The sequence below is a fragment of the Leptinotarsa decemlineata genome, unplaced genomic scaffold, assembly GCF_025532065.1.
Source record: "Leptinotarsa decemlineata unplaced genomic scaffold, Ldec_3_MD MMD2_tig00026340_RagTag_RagTag, whole genome shotgun sequence".
In the NCBI taxonomy this organism is placed as follows: Eukaryota; Metazoa; Arthropoda; class Insecta; order Coleoptera; family Chrysomelidae; genus Leptinotarsa; species Leptinotarsa decemlineata.
This window is the reverse complement of record NW_027412694.1, coordinates 3,066,845-3,085,813: the sequence shown is the minus strand read 5'-3', so window position 1 is coordinate 3,085,813 and position 18,969 is coordinate 3,066,845.

Here is an 18,969-nt window from a genome sequence, read left to right as displayed (position 1 = left end):
ACTAATGGGAAAATTAGGTACATTGACAAACTAAAATATGTTCTCAGAAGAAGCTATAAAAACAGAAGTTTAATTGAACAACTCAATTTTTTCAGAAGATCAATCGATCACAGATCTGGAAAAACATTCTTCGAATATGAAACCACATCTCGAACTATTTATGATGAAACACAAAGTTTTCCAGCACTTTCGGAGATTCCCTCTTCTAAAGAGAATACCATCAATATCAAAGAAAAAGAACGGGTTGGGTAAACAGGGGCGAGGAAAATAAAATACTCTTGTTAGGACATAGTAATGCTTCTCGATTCTCAAGACTGATTAAAAATAATATTATCATATATTTTGTAGTATGAAACAAAACGCCAGTTTAGAAATAACCTGCAGTAGGATGCAATCATCAACAGAGGACTTTATGAAAGATTACGTCATACTAACAGGTGAACTGAGGAATAAACATCCGTAACTATTGACAACCTAAGACACTCAGTGGAAAAAACAAACTTGATTTTTCTAATGACTCCTTGTAAAAATGAAGGCAAATACTCGTGTATTTCATCGATGAATTCAGTCATACCATTTATAACGAGCTGTGCAGAAACAACAAGAATAATAAAAATGTAAGATTTTCAAACATGAACTCAATATTGAACCATACTCATTTCGTCAACCGGATAGGTAATGGATATTTTTGCAAAACGAAAATAATGGTCATATGGTCATTATAATGGTGATAACAAAGCAGTTGCTAAACCTACAAATGAAATAATTGAAATGAGTGATATGATGGGTTCTTCAAAGAATTCCACTTACTTAAAGTTATCCAAACTTTGCTCACCAGAAGAGTTTTCCTGATTTTTGTCCAACAATGCATCAGCCAGTCGTTCATTATTGATACCTGAAAAGAAATGTACATGAACGTTCATTATCACTATTTGAAAGAGGCGAAACAAAATTGGAATAAAAATCAAATAGATATTTTTATCATAGGTTCCTTATTAACATTTACAACTTTTTATGACCTGGAGAGCAACTTGAATTCCCGTTGTTGAAAAGTACTCAAAGTTTTCAGTTTCTTGGCCAGGAAGGTACCACTCCTTTTCCTTTTGGGCATATTGATACAAGCTTGAAAAAGAATAATAAAAAGTATGAAAACAAATGATACAAAAATGTGTCATTCACTTACTTTCCTCTACTGAAGATACACAACTGAAATCACTCTCGTTTAAGCATGTACTTAGTCAAACCAACAAATCCTCTCTTCGGGCCTAAAATGAGGTATTGTAGTTTAAGGACCATGACTATTGTCTTTTACTTACTTTTCTCAAAAACTGAATATGTAACTCAACTGTTTTGAGATGCAAAAGCAAACTATTCGCTGTACTGCAAATTGGACAATCCCAAACTATAAATGGTACACTAAACATGAGACAAGTATACTTTGATAATAACACCAATGTACCATGTATCACACATACCAACCTGCCATGTCAACCGCCATGTTAAATCAAATGTAGATTTCAACGCAAAGGTGCCAAGCGTTAAGGGGCAACCACTTTCACAGAGCTTCTTCAACTGTCACGCGCTACACTTCAATCGACCAATGAGAAACGTTCACTTCAATACTTCACTTCCCCATTTCTGTTGCCAGGATTTGTCGCTTTGTAATTGAAAAATTTCAAATACAAAAAGACAAATAGGATGAGAATAAACCGATTTATTAATGCAATTGGTTCATTTATTGGCCCATTCGAATTTTTTTGTCGTTTCCAACAGTTGCAGTTGGAGCAATTCATCAGAATCTTCGCGTTGAGTTCAAAAACTGGTTAACACTATTAGGGTTACATACATTAAGTTATGCATTCGATTAAAATCTTCAATAATATTGAATTATTTGAATACGTTATCATTAGATAATTCAAAATTTCAGTAATACATCGTATAGAATATTCCAAAATATACCGTGGGGATATATTTGAAGAATATACCATATTGTATATTCGATCGATAATATACTTAGAATATTCACGGGAGAAAAATCCACTTATAAACATTTTATGCACATTCTTTCGGGAATAATCCTGCCATTTTCATTCAAGCATATTCTATGAATATTCTAAAGGCATGTATATATTCCAAGAATATTCTATGAATATTTGGAATATTCACGTTCGTTATATGATATAGATGGAATATTCCATGAATATCTGGTGCTGTGTGGGGAAATAGCAGTAATCATTGCAACCCAGAAATAAATTTAAATTGTCATATCATGTCATTTTACCACAACTCTCTGAGAAATATCACTAACACAATAATTATACCATTCACGTAAAAAAACTTGACCTCCGGTTATAGGAAAAAGATATGCATTATATACATGCGTTACCGCTAAGCTAATCTGGCGATTACCGATGTTTTGTCTGATAATGATATCGGTACTAGACATAATTGATATTCACTTTGTGAGTGAATATATAAATTTAAAGAGTTTTGAATAACATAATAATGTCAAATACAAATGCGAACAGGTATTTTTTGGTCTGTAAAATATTTAAATATTCCTTTGGTGGGCTGTTATACTATAGAATTAACGGAAATAGGCTTTGCTTCAGAAGCGTCTGGCAAATGAACTATGATTGGCTATTGGCTGGTGAGGTTGAATAATTCAGCTTTGCCCTTTATGTTGTGTCTTAGTATTTCAGAAATTGTTGCAGAAATTTCATAAAAAATTAATAGAAGGAAAAAGCAGAGTTGTGTTACCTTCGAAAATAAATATTTGCCATCTGGAGCTTCCTTAATGAATTTATTTATTTGTTTACTGGTAAGCGTCAACGATTTCTTTGGTTTATAACCATCAGATTTGGTATATTTGTTGATGTCCACATTCAGGGTACTTTTCAGCCTTGAGTGAATTGCCCATAATGAAGATGAGTTCAAATTTTTTGCTAAATCTCGAAATAAAAGGGAAGAACGGAACGAAAAACGAAGTTATGTTTTTATTCTCACTCCAACTCATAAAATTTTCGAAATTATATTCGAATTTTTTTCTTGATTCTGTTGGTAGCGAATTATTCATCACAATATTTGCTTGCTTGGAAATATCTGATGGGGTAGCACAAATTTCTTGATTTTGCTCTTTTTGAATTTTTATGAGATACTGAATGATAGCTCATAATTGAAACAAATGGTTGTTGATACACGGATATACCTAGATTAAGTACCAACCTACAAACAGTTGAATAATAGATTCACTGAAAATATGATTTTCATTCGATTTTACAGGGAATTTGAAGAGAAAATTCACTAATTTTGGCTTTTGGACATTTGAATGTATTCATGAGATCATATTTATTAGACTGAATGTTACATATCTCATGATTTTCAAAAATTTCTTATGGAAGTGGTCGACAATAATTTAGAATACAGGTGTATTCTAAATGAGCCATTACCGACCTGCTGTCGAACCCGTAATGATTAGTTCAAAATGAAAGGAGTAGAAAAAATATTTTTTTTTTCAGCGACAGAGTTGGTGGTAATAGCGATATGTCATCAAAATATTCAGTGTTTGGACAGCAAATTATAACCTAGTTCATACCTAGTTTATATTGAAGTTTTTGTAGAAGTGTAATAAATAACGGCATAGCGTCAATTTCAAAATTTGATGAGGATATTCTGAAATATGTGGTACTTCACTTGAGTAGTAAGTACTAGTATTGAGGGATACTCAATGGGCTATTTGAAATAGTTTGTGAAAAAGATCAAACAATAATTATATATGGCGATTTCAACAAATAACTAAAATTCACAGAGATGAACTAAATCGAAACAATATTATTGAAGCTCATTTTCAGAGTGATAAAACAGAAAATAAATGAAAGAACAATGTGAAAATCTATAAATAACATTCAGAAAAAAAGTAATGAATCCAATGATATTGTGATTTTTGAGAGTGACATAAGGAAAAACAACTTTGATGTGGCCAATAATTTTGACAGTTTCTTTACCCCACTTCAGTGAATAAAAATGAAAGTGATTTCAATTTCATGGCAATTAGTACTGAACGATTTCTGCGGTAACTCTTTTTTTCATCGTCGTATCGTCTTAAGTATTTCCAAGTTCTTGGAACTCAATTAAAAAAACTAATTATTATTTTTCTTCACTACAAATGAAGTCCTTTTATCAAATCAACATGACTGTATGAAAAATAGAAATTCAGAATGATTTCAACGCGAACATGTTATAACTGCCGTTGAGAGCAAAGTGCAGGTATATGGTTTTTTATTGATTTTTCTAGAGCTTTTGATTATGTGAATCATAAACCACTCATACACAAACTATAGCGTTATGGAGTTCATTGGGTTGCTTTGGATTTGATGAGGTCTCACTTACAGGCTCTCAATCAGGAACTCTATAGTACAATAAAAGATGATGAACAAGTGCCAAGTGTGTCAAGAAGTACTTACAAGAAGTGAGGTTATACATAAGGAGCCAGCATAAAAAATAATGTTTTTTTCAAAAAACTATGAAATGTAGAGGATCACTAGTGAAGTTTCAATAGTTGATAAACAATAGTAGTGAAAAAGGGGGCAAGTAAGTATAGAATATGTTAAGTCATTTTATGTCCCTTCTAGAATTCATACTGGGTGGACCTTCAGAGATGAGGGATACTTCTAGTAAGCTCTTAGAGTTGTCTAATATTTTCACACTGTAATTTTATTATTAAATTTTTTGATATCATTTTCAATTTTTTTCGTATCATTTATGATATCATTTTTGATAACACTTTTGTGAGCCATAATTCTGTCTTCGAAAAGTCTACTAGTTTGTCCCACATAGATATGAATTCATATGATGAAAAATTGATATGTAAAATGGAGTTATATTCGAAAATCATACCACTATTGATGGAAAGAGGAGCGTCTGACTCCCTATGGTCAGTTAGTGTGGAAGAACGTTTGAAAATTAAACTATTGACTACCCTAATAGTCTAATCCATCTAATCAAGTTCAAAAACATGAAAAATAGAGATAAAGGTCCTGAAAAGATGACCAATAGCTGATTCGATTCGGAATCACCTCTAGAAAAATGTTTTTGAAGGATTCTGGTCCAGGTAAAAAATTGCAATTATTATCAACAAAATGATATAAAAAAATGGTATTTAGTTTTTCGTTAATAACTCAAAAAATATCAATATTCAAGCAATTTTGAAGAAATCTCGTTGAAGAGGAAGAAATTTTCGATAAAAAATTTGCGTCTGCTAAAACTCTATCTCCATTATTTATAATTTCAATTTGATGTTGAAAATAGAGTTCATCAAAAGAAATAATTTTTTTATAACATAAAATGTCATTTTAAAAATTTGAGAAAAATCCAGTGAATGAATCGGGTCCCGTAGAAAATAAAATTTATCACCATTTTTCAAAAAGTTATTCAATTGTTTACTAACAAACTTGTTCACAATATCCGTTGGCATGAATAATGGGATAAAAGGTATGAATAATTGGCTTACAAATTCAAAATTTGTGCGTCAAATTAAAATTATAAATATAATGGAGATGGAGTTTCGGAAGTCGACACTTTTCTATGGGAAATTTTTTCCCCTTTAGGCGTTTTTCAAAATTTATCAAATAATAATATTTTTTGAGTTATTAACGATCAACTTAATACCATTTTTTTCATCTCATTTTGTTAATAACAACTGCAATTTTTTACCTGTACCAAAATCCTTCGAAAACATTTTTCTAGAGGTGATTCCGAATCGAATCAGCTATTGGTCATATTTTCAGGACCTTTATTTCTATTTTTCATGTTTATGAACTTGTTGATTAGACTATAAGGGGGAAGTCACTCTTGATAAATGAGTTTGCCAAATTTAGGGGATTGAGGGTCCTTAGGGTGGAAAAACTTGTGAGTGAAACGTCATTTTTTATTCTTAAGACCACATTGACTTTTTTTGTAGTCATGAAACGATTGATAATACAGTTTGGTTTACCACGAAGTAATAAGAGTGTTCTCCTGCCTCTCTATCGATTTTGTATTGAAAAATAGAACGCTGAAGTTCTCATCCTCATTTTCGATGACGAACTGAAGATGTGGGTCATAGTCTCTGAAAATACGGAGGACCTGTCCCATTTCCTCAAACACTATGTATAATACTATCCCTCCTTTATTCCTAAAATTGTATTTCGAAATGAACATTGTCTGAACAAAACTTCACCAAATATTCCATAACGTGCTGGACGACAATAGAAGACAGTGAATTTCACTTAGGCATACTAGAAACCTTAATGTAACATTTGCTGTTATATGTGAAAACAGTTGATTGAAAAAAAAATATTATCAAGTCGAAAAAAGTTTGCAGAATAATCTTGCTGAAATTGGAATCTCTGTTCAACAATATCAATATTGATATTGTTGAACAGAGATTTGACATATAAATCAATTCCCAATTTCCGATAACTATATGCTAAGGAGTGAGAATTGCTATAGAAAATAGTATCATTATAGTATTATTTTGTGATATTTACTGTTCTTTTGTATAAGTTTACACTTAAGTTCATGAAAGGTACTTTTCAAAATGATCTTCTTTTTAGAATGAAATCACGAAAAAAGTTTTCCTTTTTGGTTTCTTCTATTGCAGAAATAATTCAATAATACACTTGTTCATGCTGAATGTATGTTATATTCTCTTGTTAACTCAAAAACAAGCTGTTTTCGAGATATAAACCATTTTTCGTCAAACCGCATAAAATTAAGAAAAATTGAAAAATTTGACTTTTTTGATAACAAAACTAGATAGGTATTCTAGATTACTTTCAAATAATTTATGTGAATGATTAATTGAACTTTGATATAATGATTCAATATGAGGTATTTATATAATTATTGTTATAAATTTACAGCATTTTTTCATCATGATGATTGCTATTTATGTTCAATAGTATCAGAACCTGTGAAGTGAAATTAATATATCAAAATCATTTTTTCTGCAACACAATAACAATACTGTCTGTTGACGGGCGTTTCGCCAGTCAAGTTATCATCATTAGTCTAATCAGCTCCTGATGATGTTTACTCGATAAGTGAAACGCGCGTCGGGAGACAGGGAAAAGTGCGGCAAGGAAAATATTTTTCAATGAATACTCTGCTGGATTAATGTTCGATTTTTCATTTACAAATTGTGATCGGAAATGAAAAATTGATTAACAGAAATAAAAATCCACACAAAATCCATAAAGCAATATAAAACATCAATAGCTCATACTTCTTCTGGTACCTCATAGACATCTACACATATTCTCTAAAACTTTGAGCTGATAATTTTCAAATGTAAATTTCAGCAAATTTATGGTACTTCGAAAACAATTTCTCCTTTCGCACTTCATTTTTCAATGTCTCCATTTAAGCAGGTGTCAGCAGATAATGCACAAATTATTGCACTTCATGCCATGTTTTCGACAGCTACATCTTTTATTGTGAGTAAAGACACGCCCGAAGAAGCCATTGTATGGCAAAACATGTGTTGCGTTATTGTAAAATCGTTCAGTGAAAATCTCACAATAAAGTGTTTATGAATACGTTAGTTGTGGAATTTCATTAAGTATCGGCCAATTCCATCATATACCTTTCATTGTGATCAAATTCACAGCCACAACTGATAGTTTTCAATAACGTTACTGTAATCAGTCTCAAATCGTCAGAAATTGATTTAGGTCTACAAATTAGAAACATTCTCATTCAGCCTCATTGCTCAGCTTTGTTGTTGACTTGCTTGTTGTCGAAAAATATTTGTAAAAGCCAATTTTGTAACTGAGAACAAACTCTGTAAAAATGCTGTGCTGCTGCCCTTTCCGTTAGTGGAAGTATTTACAATTCACACTTCTTCGATTGACGACTTGTTTATTTTGTGGAAATTCATGTTCACTGTGGATACACTAAAAACACACTTTTGTCTATTTTCCACTATATTTCTTTATTGTTGACCGGTTTCGGCTATTACACCATTTTCAAAACAAACTGATTACATTTAAATCTGAGTAATTCATACCTAGGTTGCTTATTCTATCACATCTTTATCTATTTTATGTTTCGAATTTTGAAGATGTTCGTACATTAATGATTTTTTTTTAATTTTTCATACGAAATGACATGTTCGTGATACCTTGTATCAAAATTTCTCCCAGTTTGGCTTGTATATATGGCGGGGCATATATGGCGTGGAAGCGTACATTAATGATTTTTTTTTTCATCCGAAATGACATGCTCGTGGTACCTTGTATCAAAATTTCTCCCAGTTTGGCTTGTATATATGGCGGGGCATCATTAATGTACGAACATCTTCAAAATTCGAAACATAAAATAGATAACGATAATTTAAAGATCCTACACACATGCGAAAAAGGGAAAATGATGAATCTGTTGGAATCTATGGAAATAAACAGGTCAAAGAAAAATCCCATTTCTATTGTCCTCAACGAACAACTTGATTTAAATACCTATAATCCAGATCTCAAAACCTACATTATATTGAAAGCTTTGTTATGTTCATGGATTTTACAGGTATATGAAACGCAGGTACCGGGTATCAGGTAAATCAGGTATATCAAATCATTTATGATAGAATAAGCAACATAGGTATGAATTACTGAGATTTAAATGTAATCAGTTAGTTTTGAAAATGGTGAAATAGCCGAAACCGGTCAACAATAAAGAAATATAGTGGAAAATAGACAAAAGTGTGTATTTACAATTTCAAATCAAATTTGTTGACTGGGTTTTGGTAAAACTCAAATCGTAATTTATTTTTTAATTTGGTAAATACTAGTCTTGAATTGGCATCAATACAAATGATCTGCATCATGTTCCAGAAACATCAGATGAATTGATAACTTTTAAGTGCTCGATAATGTTTTGTTTGAGAATTTGAAGAATTCAAGATTTGTTTTGTTCCCTTTTTTAATGTTTTTTGTAACGCCAATGTTCATTGAAATAATTGAGAAACGTCACGTAATTGTCAAATTAAATTTGGAATTCTACAACATTCACGAAATAAAAACAATTTTAGAAGCTATAAGCAGCCCAGTTTCTTAGTAGAACGTAAGCGCTTCAGAGTTTAGTTTTTCAATAACATAATTTGGTAGCAGAGCGTCGTTATCGCAATAAAAAACAACATATTTGTGTTAGGAGATCGACTCCGTGTGTCTACCCTCTGGGAGAGTTGCCTGTTACGCTAATGGATATCAAAGGATAAAAAGTAGCTGAGCGCGAGTACGAACTGATAACGGAAAAAAGGCTAGCAGGCGATGAGTAAGATGGGACAGCGTTTGGCATGGTCGATCGCGGAGAATAAGTTTAATATGTATTGGTTGTGGTTGCGGAATATTTCAAATAAAACATTATATTAATCAGTTTACTTTTGATTCTTATTATTTTACTACAAGTCAGAAGTGGGATAGTGATCTACGTGAGGGAAGGTAACAAAGCTGTTAGAGGCCGAAAATTTACAATGCCGAAAGGAAAATCAAAAAAAAGGAACCGACGTATTTCCACATCATCATCATCCAGTGATTCTTCGTCGGAAGTAAGGAGGTTAAAAAAAAAGTTGAAAACAACTCAAAGAAAATTGAACAGAAAAACCGTGAGTAGAAACATTTATAGTAGTCTGAGTATTGATGAATCGTTGATTCCCGAATTCGATCCGGCATGCCAAGTCATTGACTCTGTGAGTTGGGTAGGGAAAGTTGATAAACTGAAAAATATATATCAGTGGGACAATATGTTAACTGTAAAATTGGCAACTAGCAGATTACGTGGGAATGCGAGGAAATGGTACGACTCTTTAATAGAAGAGTTTTCTTTGTGGGAGAATATGAAATCATCTCTTATCGAAACTTTTCCTAGTGATGTTAAATTCGGAAAATTGTTTATTGAAGCTGCAAACTATTCACATGAGAAGGGACAAAAACTGAGTGATTATTGTTTCGAAAAACTTGCCAAAATTAAAAAACTGAATTTAGATATCAACGAGACGAATATCATTGATTCGATTATTGAAGGTATAGGAAATGAACACATTAAACTTTCCGCTAGGGCAGCTAAGTTTACGTCTATAGGACATCTGGCTAATTACCTGGACAATGCAAATAGTATAGGGCCTACTACAAGTATATATAACAAATCATTTCGCCGTGATATGCCCGGTACATCGAAGAGTTCTTATTTTGATGATAAAAAAAATATGCGGAGTTTTCAAAAAAATAGCAGAGGAGAATTGAATAAAAACTTTGTGAAAGCCATACGTTGTTATAACTGCAAGGGTAATCATTTAATGAGAAATTGTTCAAAACCATTAGTTAGATGTTCAGTTTGTAAAAGAGCTGGACATTCACATCAACACTGTTTGAGTCGAAATGAAACAAAAAGCGAAGATGTAAATTCTACTAAGTCCAAGAATTCAAATGTGTTTTTGAAAACTGCGTATATAAATAATTGTGCTTTGAAGAATTGTTTAATTGATACAGGTAGTTCGTGCACTTTGATAAAAAAATCTATAGCTGGAAAACTTAAGCTGACCCTACAAAAAATGCGTGAAGGTATAGTTTTGCGCTGGTTTATGGGTAATATGATGTTATGTGATGAATTTGTTCATATAGATTTGAGTGTAGATGAAGTTTCATTCCAAGTAAATGTATATATTGTTGAAGACAAATTGCTGCAATATGATGTCATTATCGGCTGCGATTATTTGAATAATGCAGATATTGCCATCGTTAAAATTGGGGATTCCATCGTCCTTAGACGAATTTCCTCTTCAACCTGTTGTGAAATTAAATCAATAGCTCCAATATCCGTACTAGATGAAAGCACGATAAAAATCGGCGATGTAACTTGTTCTGAAAAGTCGCTTTGCTTTGAATTATTGAAAACTTTCAGAGATAGAATAGCGTTTACGTTGAAGGACCTTGGAAAAACTAATATCATTCAGATGCACATTAGATGCAAATCCGAAGAACCAATTGTCTATAATCCTTATCGTATGTCAATTTAAGAAAAGGATATACTCAATGGGTTATTGCGGGAACTTCTTGATAATGACATTATCAGGGAGTCTAGTTCTGCATACGCTAGCCCAGTTCTTATGGTAAAAAAGAAAACAGGTGATTATAGGTTATGTATAGATTATCGACGCTTAAACTCTGTTACTATTAAGGACAAGTATCCTTTGCCGCTCATAGACGATCAGATAGATATGTTGGGAGGAAATAAATACTATACGGCTTTAGATTTGGCCTCGGGTTTTTATCAAATACCAATGGCAGAAGACTCAATCGAAAAGACTGCTTTTATTACGCCATTTTCACACTATGAGTTTTTGAGAATGCCGTTCGGGCTCACTAATTCGCCGTCCGTTTTTCAAAAATTGATAAATACTGTGTTGAAAAATCGACTTAATAAAACGGTGTTTGCATACATAGATGACTTGATAATACCTTCCATTAGTGTTGAACAGGGAATCGAAAGGTTAAGAGATGTACTAAGTGATTTACGAGAAGCTAACCTAACACTGAAGTTGAGTAAATGCAGTTTTTTTCAAAGTAACTTAAATTATTTAGGACAAGAGATTAGTTATGATGGAGTTAGGCCAGGTGAGCAGAAAGTGATGGCCGTTAAAAACATGAGATCTCCCAAAAACGTTAGAGAAATTCGTCAATTTCTAGGCCTATCAGGATACTTCAGAAAGTACATTAAAGACTATGCCAAAGTTGTGGCACCTCTTACACGACTACTTAGGAAAGGTACACCATTTCTGTGGTCGGACGAACAAGAAACAGCTTTCAAGGACGTCAAGGTGGCATTAACGACCCGGCCAATATTGTCTATCTTCGATCCAACGCTGCAGACGGAACTGCATACAGATGCAAGTTCTGTAGGTTTTGGTGCCATGTTGTTGCAGCAGAAAGACGGGAAGTCCAGGGTAGTTGCCTATTTTAGCAAACAAACGAGCCCTGAACAGAAACATTATCATTCCTATGAACTTGAAACTTTGGCAGTTGTACTAGCCTTTCAAAAGTTTCGAGTATATTTGATTGGTATTCAGTTTAAAGTTGTCACAGATTGTAATGCACTTCGATCTGCATTCGCAAAAAGGGATCTCGTACCTAGAGTCGGAAGATGGTGGTTACAGGTTCAGGAGTTCGATTTTGAGGTTATCCATCGACCTGGATCGAAGATGGAGCACGTCGATGCACTTAGCCGCGCTCCGGTTGAGAATTATATTGATATCATGAGTATCGACGTTACCGAAGGTGATTGGATTCTTGCTGCTCAATTGCAAGATGATCAGTTGAAGATAGTTAGAAGTATACTACAAAAGGGGGTTATCAATAGAGACACTAAGCAATATTTTGATATGTATTTGTTGAAGGACGACAAAATCTACAGAAGGATGGCAAATGGAAAAGCTTTGTGGGTTGTTCCTAAGTCTTCACGATGGCAAATTTGCAAACTTTGTCATGATGATTGTGGGCATTTTGGATTAGAGAAAACGTTGAAAAAAATCAATGAAAATTATTGGTTTGCTGGCATGCGAAGGTTTGTAAAAAAATATGTCAATGCTTGTTTGAATTGCCTCTACTACAAACAGAAAAGCGGAAAAGAAGAAGGCATGCTACATCCGATCGTAAAGGCTCCAATCCCATTCCATACACTACAGATAGATCACATAGGACCATTTGTAATCAGCAGTAAGAAAAACAAATATATATTTGTAGTCGAAGATGGGTTCACAAAGTTCTGTTTCGTCGAAGCTGTAAGAGATACTACCACGAAATTGGCTGTAAAAGTTTTGCTGGATATAATACACATTTTTGGAGTACCGGTCAGAATAATTTCGGATCGAGGATCAGCTTTTACTTCGAAGACTTTTGCAACATTTTGTAGTACCTACGGGATTAAACATATTCTTAATGCTGTAGCTACTCCACGTGCAAATGGACAATGTGAGCGATATAACAGAACTATTTTGAATGCTTTACGTTGTACTGCGGCTGGTGCCCCCGAAAGCAAGTGGGACAGCTTTATTAAACAGGTGCAGAGTGCTATAAACTCCACATATAATAAAGCAATAGATATGTCCCCTATGGAAGCCTTGACAGGTTGTAGGGGTAAAACTATGGCGGAGGGCAAAATTTTAAGAGAAGTACAGCAGGACTTAGGACGAGCTGAGTTACCTTTATTGAGGAAAAGGGTTCAGAAAAGACTAGCAAAGGATCAACAGGATCAGAAAGAAAGGTATGATCGCAGGAGGGCGAAAGCCAAGGTATATTCGGTAGATGATGTGGTAATGGTGTTGATAACAGATTCTCCAAGTACCGGTTCCAGTAAAAAGCTTCTACCAAAGTACAAAGGTCCATTCAAAGTCACTAAGGTTCTATTCAATGACCGATATGAAGTTCAAGATATGAGAGAGAATTTCAGAAGATTAAAGACAGTGACTGCTGTAGACAAAATGAAACCATGGATAATTCTGAAAGGTGAGACATTTTCAGTGGTCATCATATGAGAATGTGTGACTGTTGAGATGGGTACAATATATGTGCAAGGCTCAATCACATATGAGAATGTGTGACTGTTGAGATGGGTACAATATATGTACAAGGCTCAATCACATATGAGGATGTGTGACTGTTGAGATGGGTACAATATATGTTCAAGGCTCAATCACATATGAGAATGTGTGACTGTTGAGATGGGTACAATATATGTACAAGGCTCAATCACATGTAGGTGTGTGTGTGTGACTGTTGAGATGGGTACAATATATGTGCAAGGCTCAATCACATAGGAGAATGTGTGACTGTTGAGATGGGTACAATATATGTACAAGGCTCAATCACATGTAGGTGTGTGTGTGACTGTTGAGATGGGTACAATATATGTACAAGGCTCAATCACATATGAGAATGTGTGACTGTTGAGATAGGTACAATATATGTACAAGGCTCAATCACACATAGGGATGTGTGACTGTTGAGATGGGTACAATATACGTACAAGGCTCAATCACATATATGGGTATGTGTGGCTGTCGAGATGGGTACGATATGTGTACAAGTCTCAATCACTTATAGGATGGGTAAATTATAAGTACAAAGCTCAAAAAAAAAACTGAGGAAACTTGTGGTATTCTATGAAATTAAATATTTTTCTCTTCTTATAGATGAAACTGCTGAGAGTTCGCCTGAGGACAGGCTGAACGGTAGGATGGCCGAATGTTAGGAGATCGACTCCGTGTGTCTACCCTCTGGGAGAGTTGCCTGTTACGCTAATGGATATCAAAGGATAAAAAGTAGCTGAGCGCGAGTACGAACTGATAACGGAAAAAAGGCTAGCAGGCGATGAGTAAGATGGGACAGCGTTTGGCATGGTCGATCGCGGAGAATAAGTTTAATATGTATTGGTTGTGGTTGCGGAATATTTCAAATAAAACATTATATTAATCAGTTTACTTTTGATTCTTATTATTTTACTACATTTGGTAGCAGAGCGTCGTTATCGCAATAAAAAACATAACAGTTTTCACTACAGTATTATTTCGTTTGACTACTAAACCGGAAATCGCAGCAAGAGAAAGCGTGTATGAAAGCAATTATAGTGGACATTCGTGTACAAAACAATTAGACGAATGAAATAAATTCTCCTAATTGCCTGAGCCTGGTTTATGGATAAATACTTTGAACAATTGAATTAAGTTGGTGAAGGCTTCGAAGGAAAGTCATTTTTGCTGCAGAAAATCAGAGTTTTCAACAACATCTATGCCGCTCTGGCCTTGTGTACCCCTTTCTGACTGGGGTATTGATGAACAAACTGTTCATTTTAACAGACGTCGTGGGGCCTTCACTCAACCGAGCGACGGGGCCTTCTGAATCGAGTGGGGTCGTCTATAGTGTAATCTACAGCTTCCCTAACTAATGGGTTATCATGAGTTTCCGCTGACTAAAAACTCTCTGATTCCTCAACTGAATGGACTGCTGTATGGTTAACAACTTCAAATCTCTGCGGATGGCTTCATTCCGCACGAACCATGGAGCATGCACCAGCATCCTAAGAAGTTTGTTTTGCAATCTCTCCAGAATGGAGAGATTTATCGTAGCGGTTTGTCCCCAAGCGCCTGAAGCATACATAATGACAGGCTTGAACATCTTGTTGTATATTAAAATCTTGTTCTTAAGATTAAGTTTAGACTTTCGATTTATCAGAGGATAGAGTTTGGCTATCATCATTTGTACTCTGTTCTTGATGTACTCAACGTGATTTACCCAGGTGAGTCGGCGGTCTACCCAAAGACCTAGGTATTTGACTCGCGTTTGCCATTCGATCTCCCTGCCTGAGATCGTGACTCTTGTGTCTGGAGAAACGTTGCGCCTCCCCAAATCTATCGCCTGGGTTTTTTCTGGGTTCACCCGAATCTTCCACTGTAGGTACCAGCGTTCGAAGTCATCCAATGCGCGTTGCATGTAGACGACCGCCAACCCCCGTCCCATGGAAGAAGCGAGGAGAGCCGTATCATCGGCGTATAGGGAAGTCTTCACGTGATCGAACCTCGGAAGGTCGCTCACGTAAAGGCCAACTCCTCCTCCATCACGTCCAACTCGTTCTCTATGGTAGAAACGGTAGTTTGGGATACCAAAAGGCTCATTGTGCAGGTGGGTTTCCTGCACAAGTGCGACATCGATGTTCTTCTCTGTTAGGAAGTTTACAAAATCGAGTTTTCCAGTTGAGATGTTATTGTCATTCCAAAATACAACCTTAAGAGAGCTAGACAATGTTTGTTGTCTAGTCATTAACAGGTTTCAGTTATCACGCTGGTGTTCACCGTAAACATTTTCTCGAGTACGGGGAACTGGATGAAAAGTTTCTTCATCTGGTCCAGAGCGGAGCAGATGTCATTTACCTTCGACGGACTAGGACCATTTGATGCTGTGGTCGGCTTAGCGGAGGTGTTGCCGCTCTTAGCCGCTCCTGCATAACTCATCTCCGGGCGGGTGCCAGATGCTCCGGCAGGACGCCTCCCAGGTGTGGATGCCTTTTGGGGGGCATTTGCTGCCATCTTGGTCCTCCTGCGAATCTTGGGGAACTCAGGACAACCTCGGTAGTTCGCAGTATGCACCCCCTTGCAGTTATTGCACTTAGGTGGTTCTGCCCTAGGCTTTTTGCATTCACGTAAAAGGTGTCTGCCGGCGCACTTGACACAGATGGGGATGGCCAAGCAGTTCCTCTGGCTATGTCCAAACCGCTGACATCGGTGACACTGTCCGACCAGTGTCCTCTGGTGTTGGGGCTCAACCTTAATTTTAACATTAAGGAGCTCCCGTTCGTCGTAAATATTCTTCTGGTTTTGGCTCACTTGAACCAAAACCAGAGGAAGCGGGCGGTTTCCACGCATCATTCTCGATACTGATATAGGTTGGAAGCCCTTCTCCACCAAGGCGTCCTCGATGTCCGCGGTCTCCAGGTGTTCTAGGACTCCTCTGAAGACGGCTCTAAGTTGCCTGTCTCCAGGTAGGGTGTACGTATGATGAGGGATTTTTTTCCCTCACCAGGAGTTTGGACATATTTCTATAGTCCTTCAGAACGCGGGGGGGGATGGGAGGTGTTTCCCAAATCGTTGGGATTTTCAACCTGATGAAGACCGTGTCTTTTTGGGCCACCCTGTATAGTGGTGAAAGAATTCTCTGATTTGTTGTCGAAATCTTCGACTGACATTTCGAGTTCTCCATCTACGGAGGATTCAGTGGTCGATATCTCCGACTCCGAAGCACTATGTCTGGCTTCTTTTCGAAGCTTGGTTTTCTTCGCTGTTCTTTTCGGCTTTGCTCCGGTGCTTTCAGCAACAGTCGGAGTAGCTGGCTTAGGAGAAAGAGGAGGAAATTCCTCTGGTAGACGGCGTTTTTTGTTAGGCGGTTCTTGCGGCTTGATCTTGTCTACTTTGTCTGGCTGCGTAGAGGAGGTGGTGTTCACAGAAGCACTTTCAGGGGAAGTATTCTGTGACGGGCGCTCGAGAAGCTCTCTGACCTCTGGTGGGGAGGCAGAGGGCGTCCGAATTACCGCCCCAGGGCTGCCTCTTAACAGCTCTGATGGACTCAGGCCCAGGCGGTGAAGCAATAATCCCATAAGGGTAATTACTTACCCCCTGTCCCTGGTCATCAGGCTGTCGAGCAGTTCCTCCATACTGCTGTGACTTTGAACGGAGTATTGAAACTACCAGAAGCTTTGAGCACCAGGAAAGTAACGGAAATGAGATATTCAAACGTACTCACCAGAAACGTTTTCGCCTGCACAAAACAACACAACGTACGAACTACACCGAGCCAGAAACACTACAGCACGGCTGATCATTCACTGAGAAATTGGCAAAAAACACACTATATCTCTGAGACCTGTCTCTACACTTCATTGGTCAGCAATCGAATCATGTGCTGACCGCCTTGTGAATCTCGTTTATCTTTTATACTCGAGTATTTAGTTCTCTGTGGGTCTTATAGATGGCGTTTCCGTGAAAGAATATTATTCTTCACGGACAGTTGAGTCCCACAATGCATTTTTGGTTCAGTCCAGCACTTCTGATGAGGCCTATGAGGGGTGGGAACACGCTATCTGTTGTGTTAGGACTTTGGTTATATTCTAATTGTGTTGCAGTGGAACCTGCAGTAGGAGATAACGAAAACAACTAATGAAAACGAAAAATTCAGTTTTTCGCGAATTCATCCATGAGAACTGATTATGTTGGGAAATATCTCGCATAAATTTTTTTTTGTTGTCCTCAAATTTTGAATGAACATTCCACCCTGGCATATCAAATCATGGGAAACTATAATATGATGAAACGCGTGTTGCAATTGTGTGAAGTGTTTCATGGAAATCTAACAATGAATTATCATTTGAATATGTTGCGTATTTCCATCAAATATCGATCAAAATATAAAAATATCTGTTTGGTTCGTTCAAGTATTGTAATTTCTCAATATAGATGTTTCCATCTCAGCATATATCATACTACAACAATCCATCCAGAACTTGCATCACAGGGAGCAAATAGTAATCAAACCCAGAATAATTGATTATGGCCGGAATACGTTGAGTGGTTCTGGATCTGGTGTCAGTTCGGCACGTGAAGTGAATACCAATACAATGTAACTTCATCAACATCACTGGTATATTATGGTAGAACAAACATTTCCACTCTAACCTCATTAGAGTTTGAATGCATCGATCAGAGTTCCGGTACCGATGGATATTGGTTGATGAGTGATTGCAAAAAAACAGTACACACAGCATATAGGATGTGTTTGCGGAATTTCAATAGGTTTGCCATATTTCAAGCAGAATATTTTCAATGCAGTGAAATTGTTTCGAAAAGACAGAGTTTTCGACCTTTCACCATTACGGAACAAATTGATATTCAATGACAATCAATGAATGTCTTGAACACTTTGAGCATGGCTTTAAATTCCTGGTTTTTAGAATTTCAGTTGGAATGACTGAACTTTTTGAGAAATATTTTCAGATTCATTAGCTGTGGCGCAGGTTCATGAAGATGTTATTGAAAGACACTTTCAAAAATATGTTGAAAACATATATTGTGACGATCATGCTGTATATACGTTTGGATAGATGTTATTCCAAGCGGTCACTTTATATGTTCAACAAAAGTTAAACTTTATACAGCAGGTCGCACAGATCTCAAATATGGGTGGGATGAGTCTCTTGGTTAGGAATAGAAAACATTTTTCATTTTTTTGTAGTTTAATATACAGGGTGTTTGGTAGCTGGGTGCAATCGTTCAAGGGGGTGATACACTAGCCCATGTAGAACATATTCATACAAACATTTTCATTTTCTAGCGCGTTTTTGATTTTTAAGGGAACTTTTATGATTTTTAGTACAAAAACCCAAAATTGGTCAATTAAA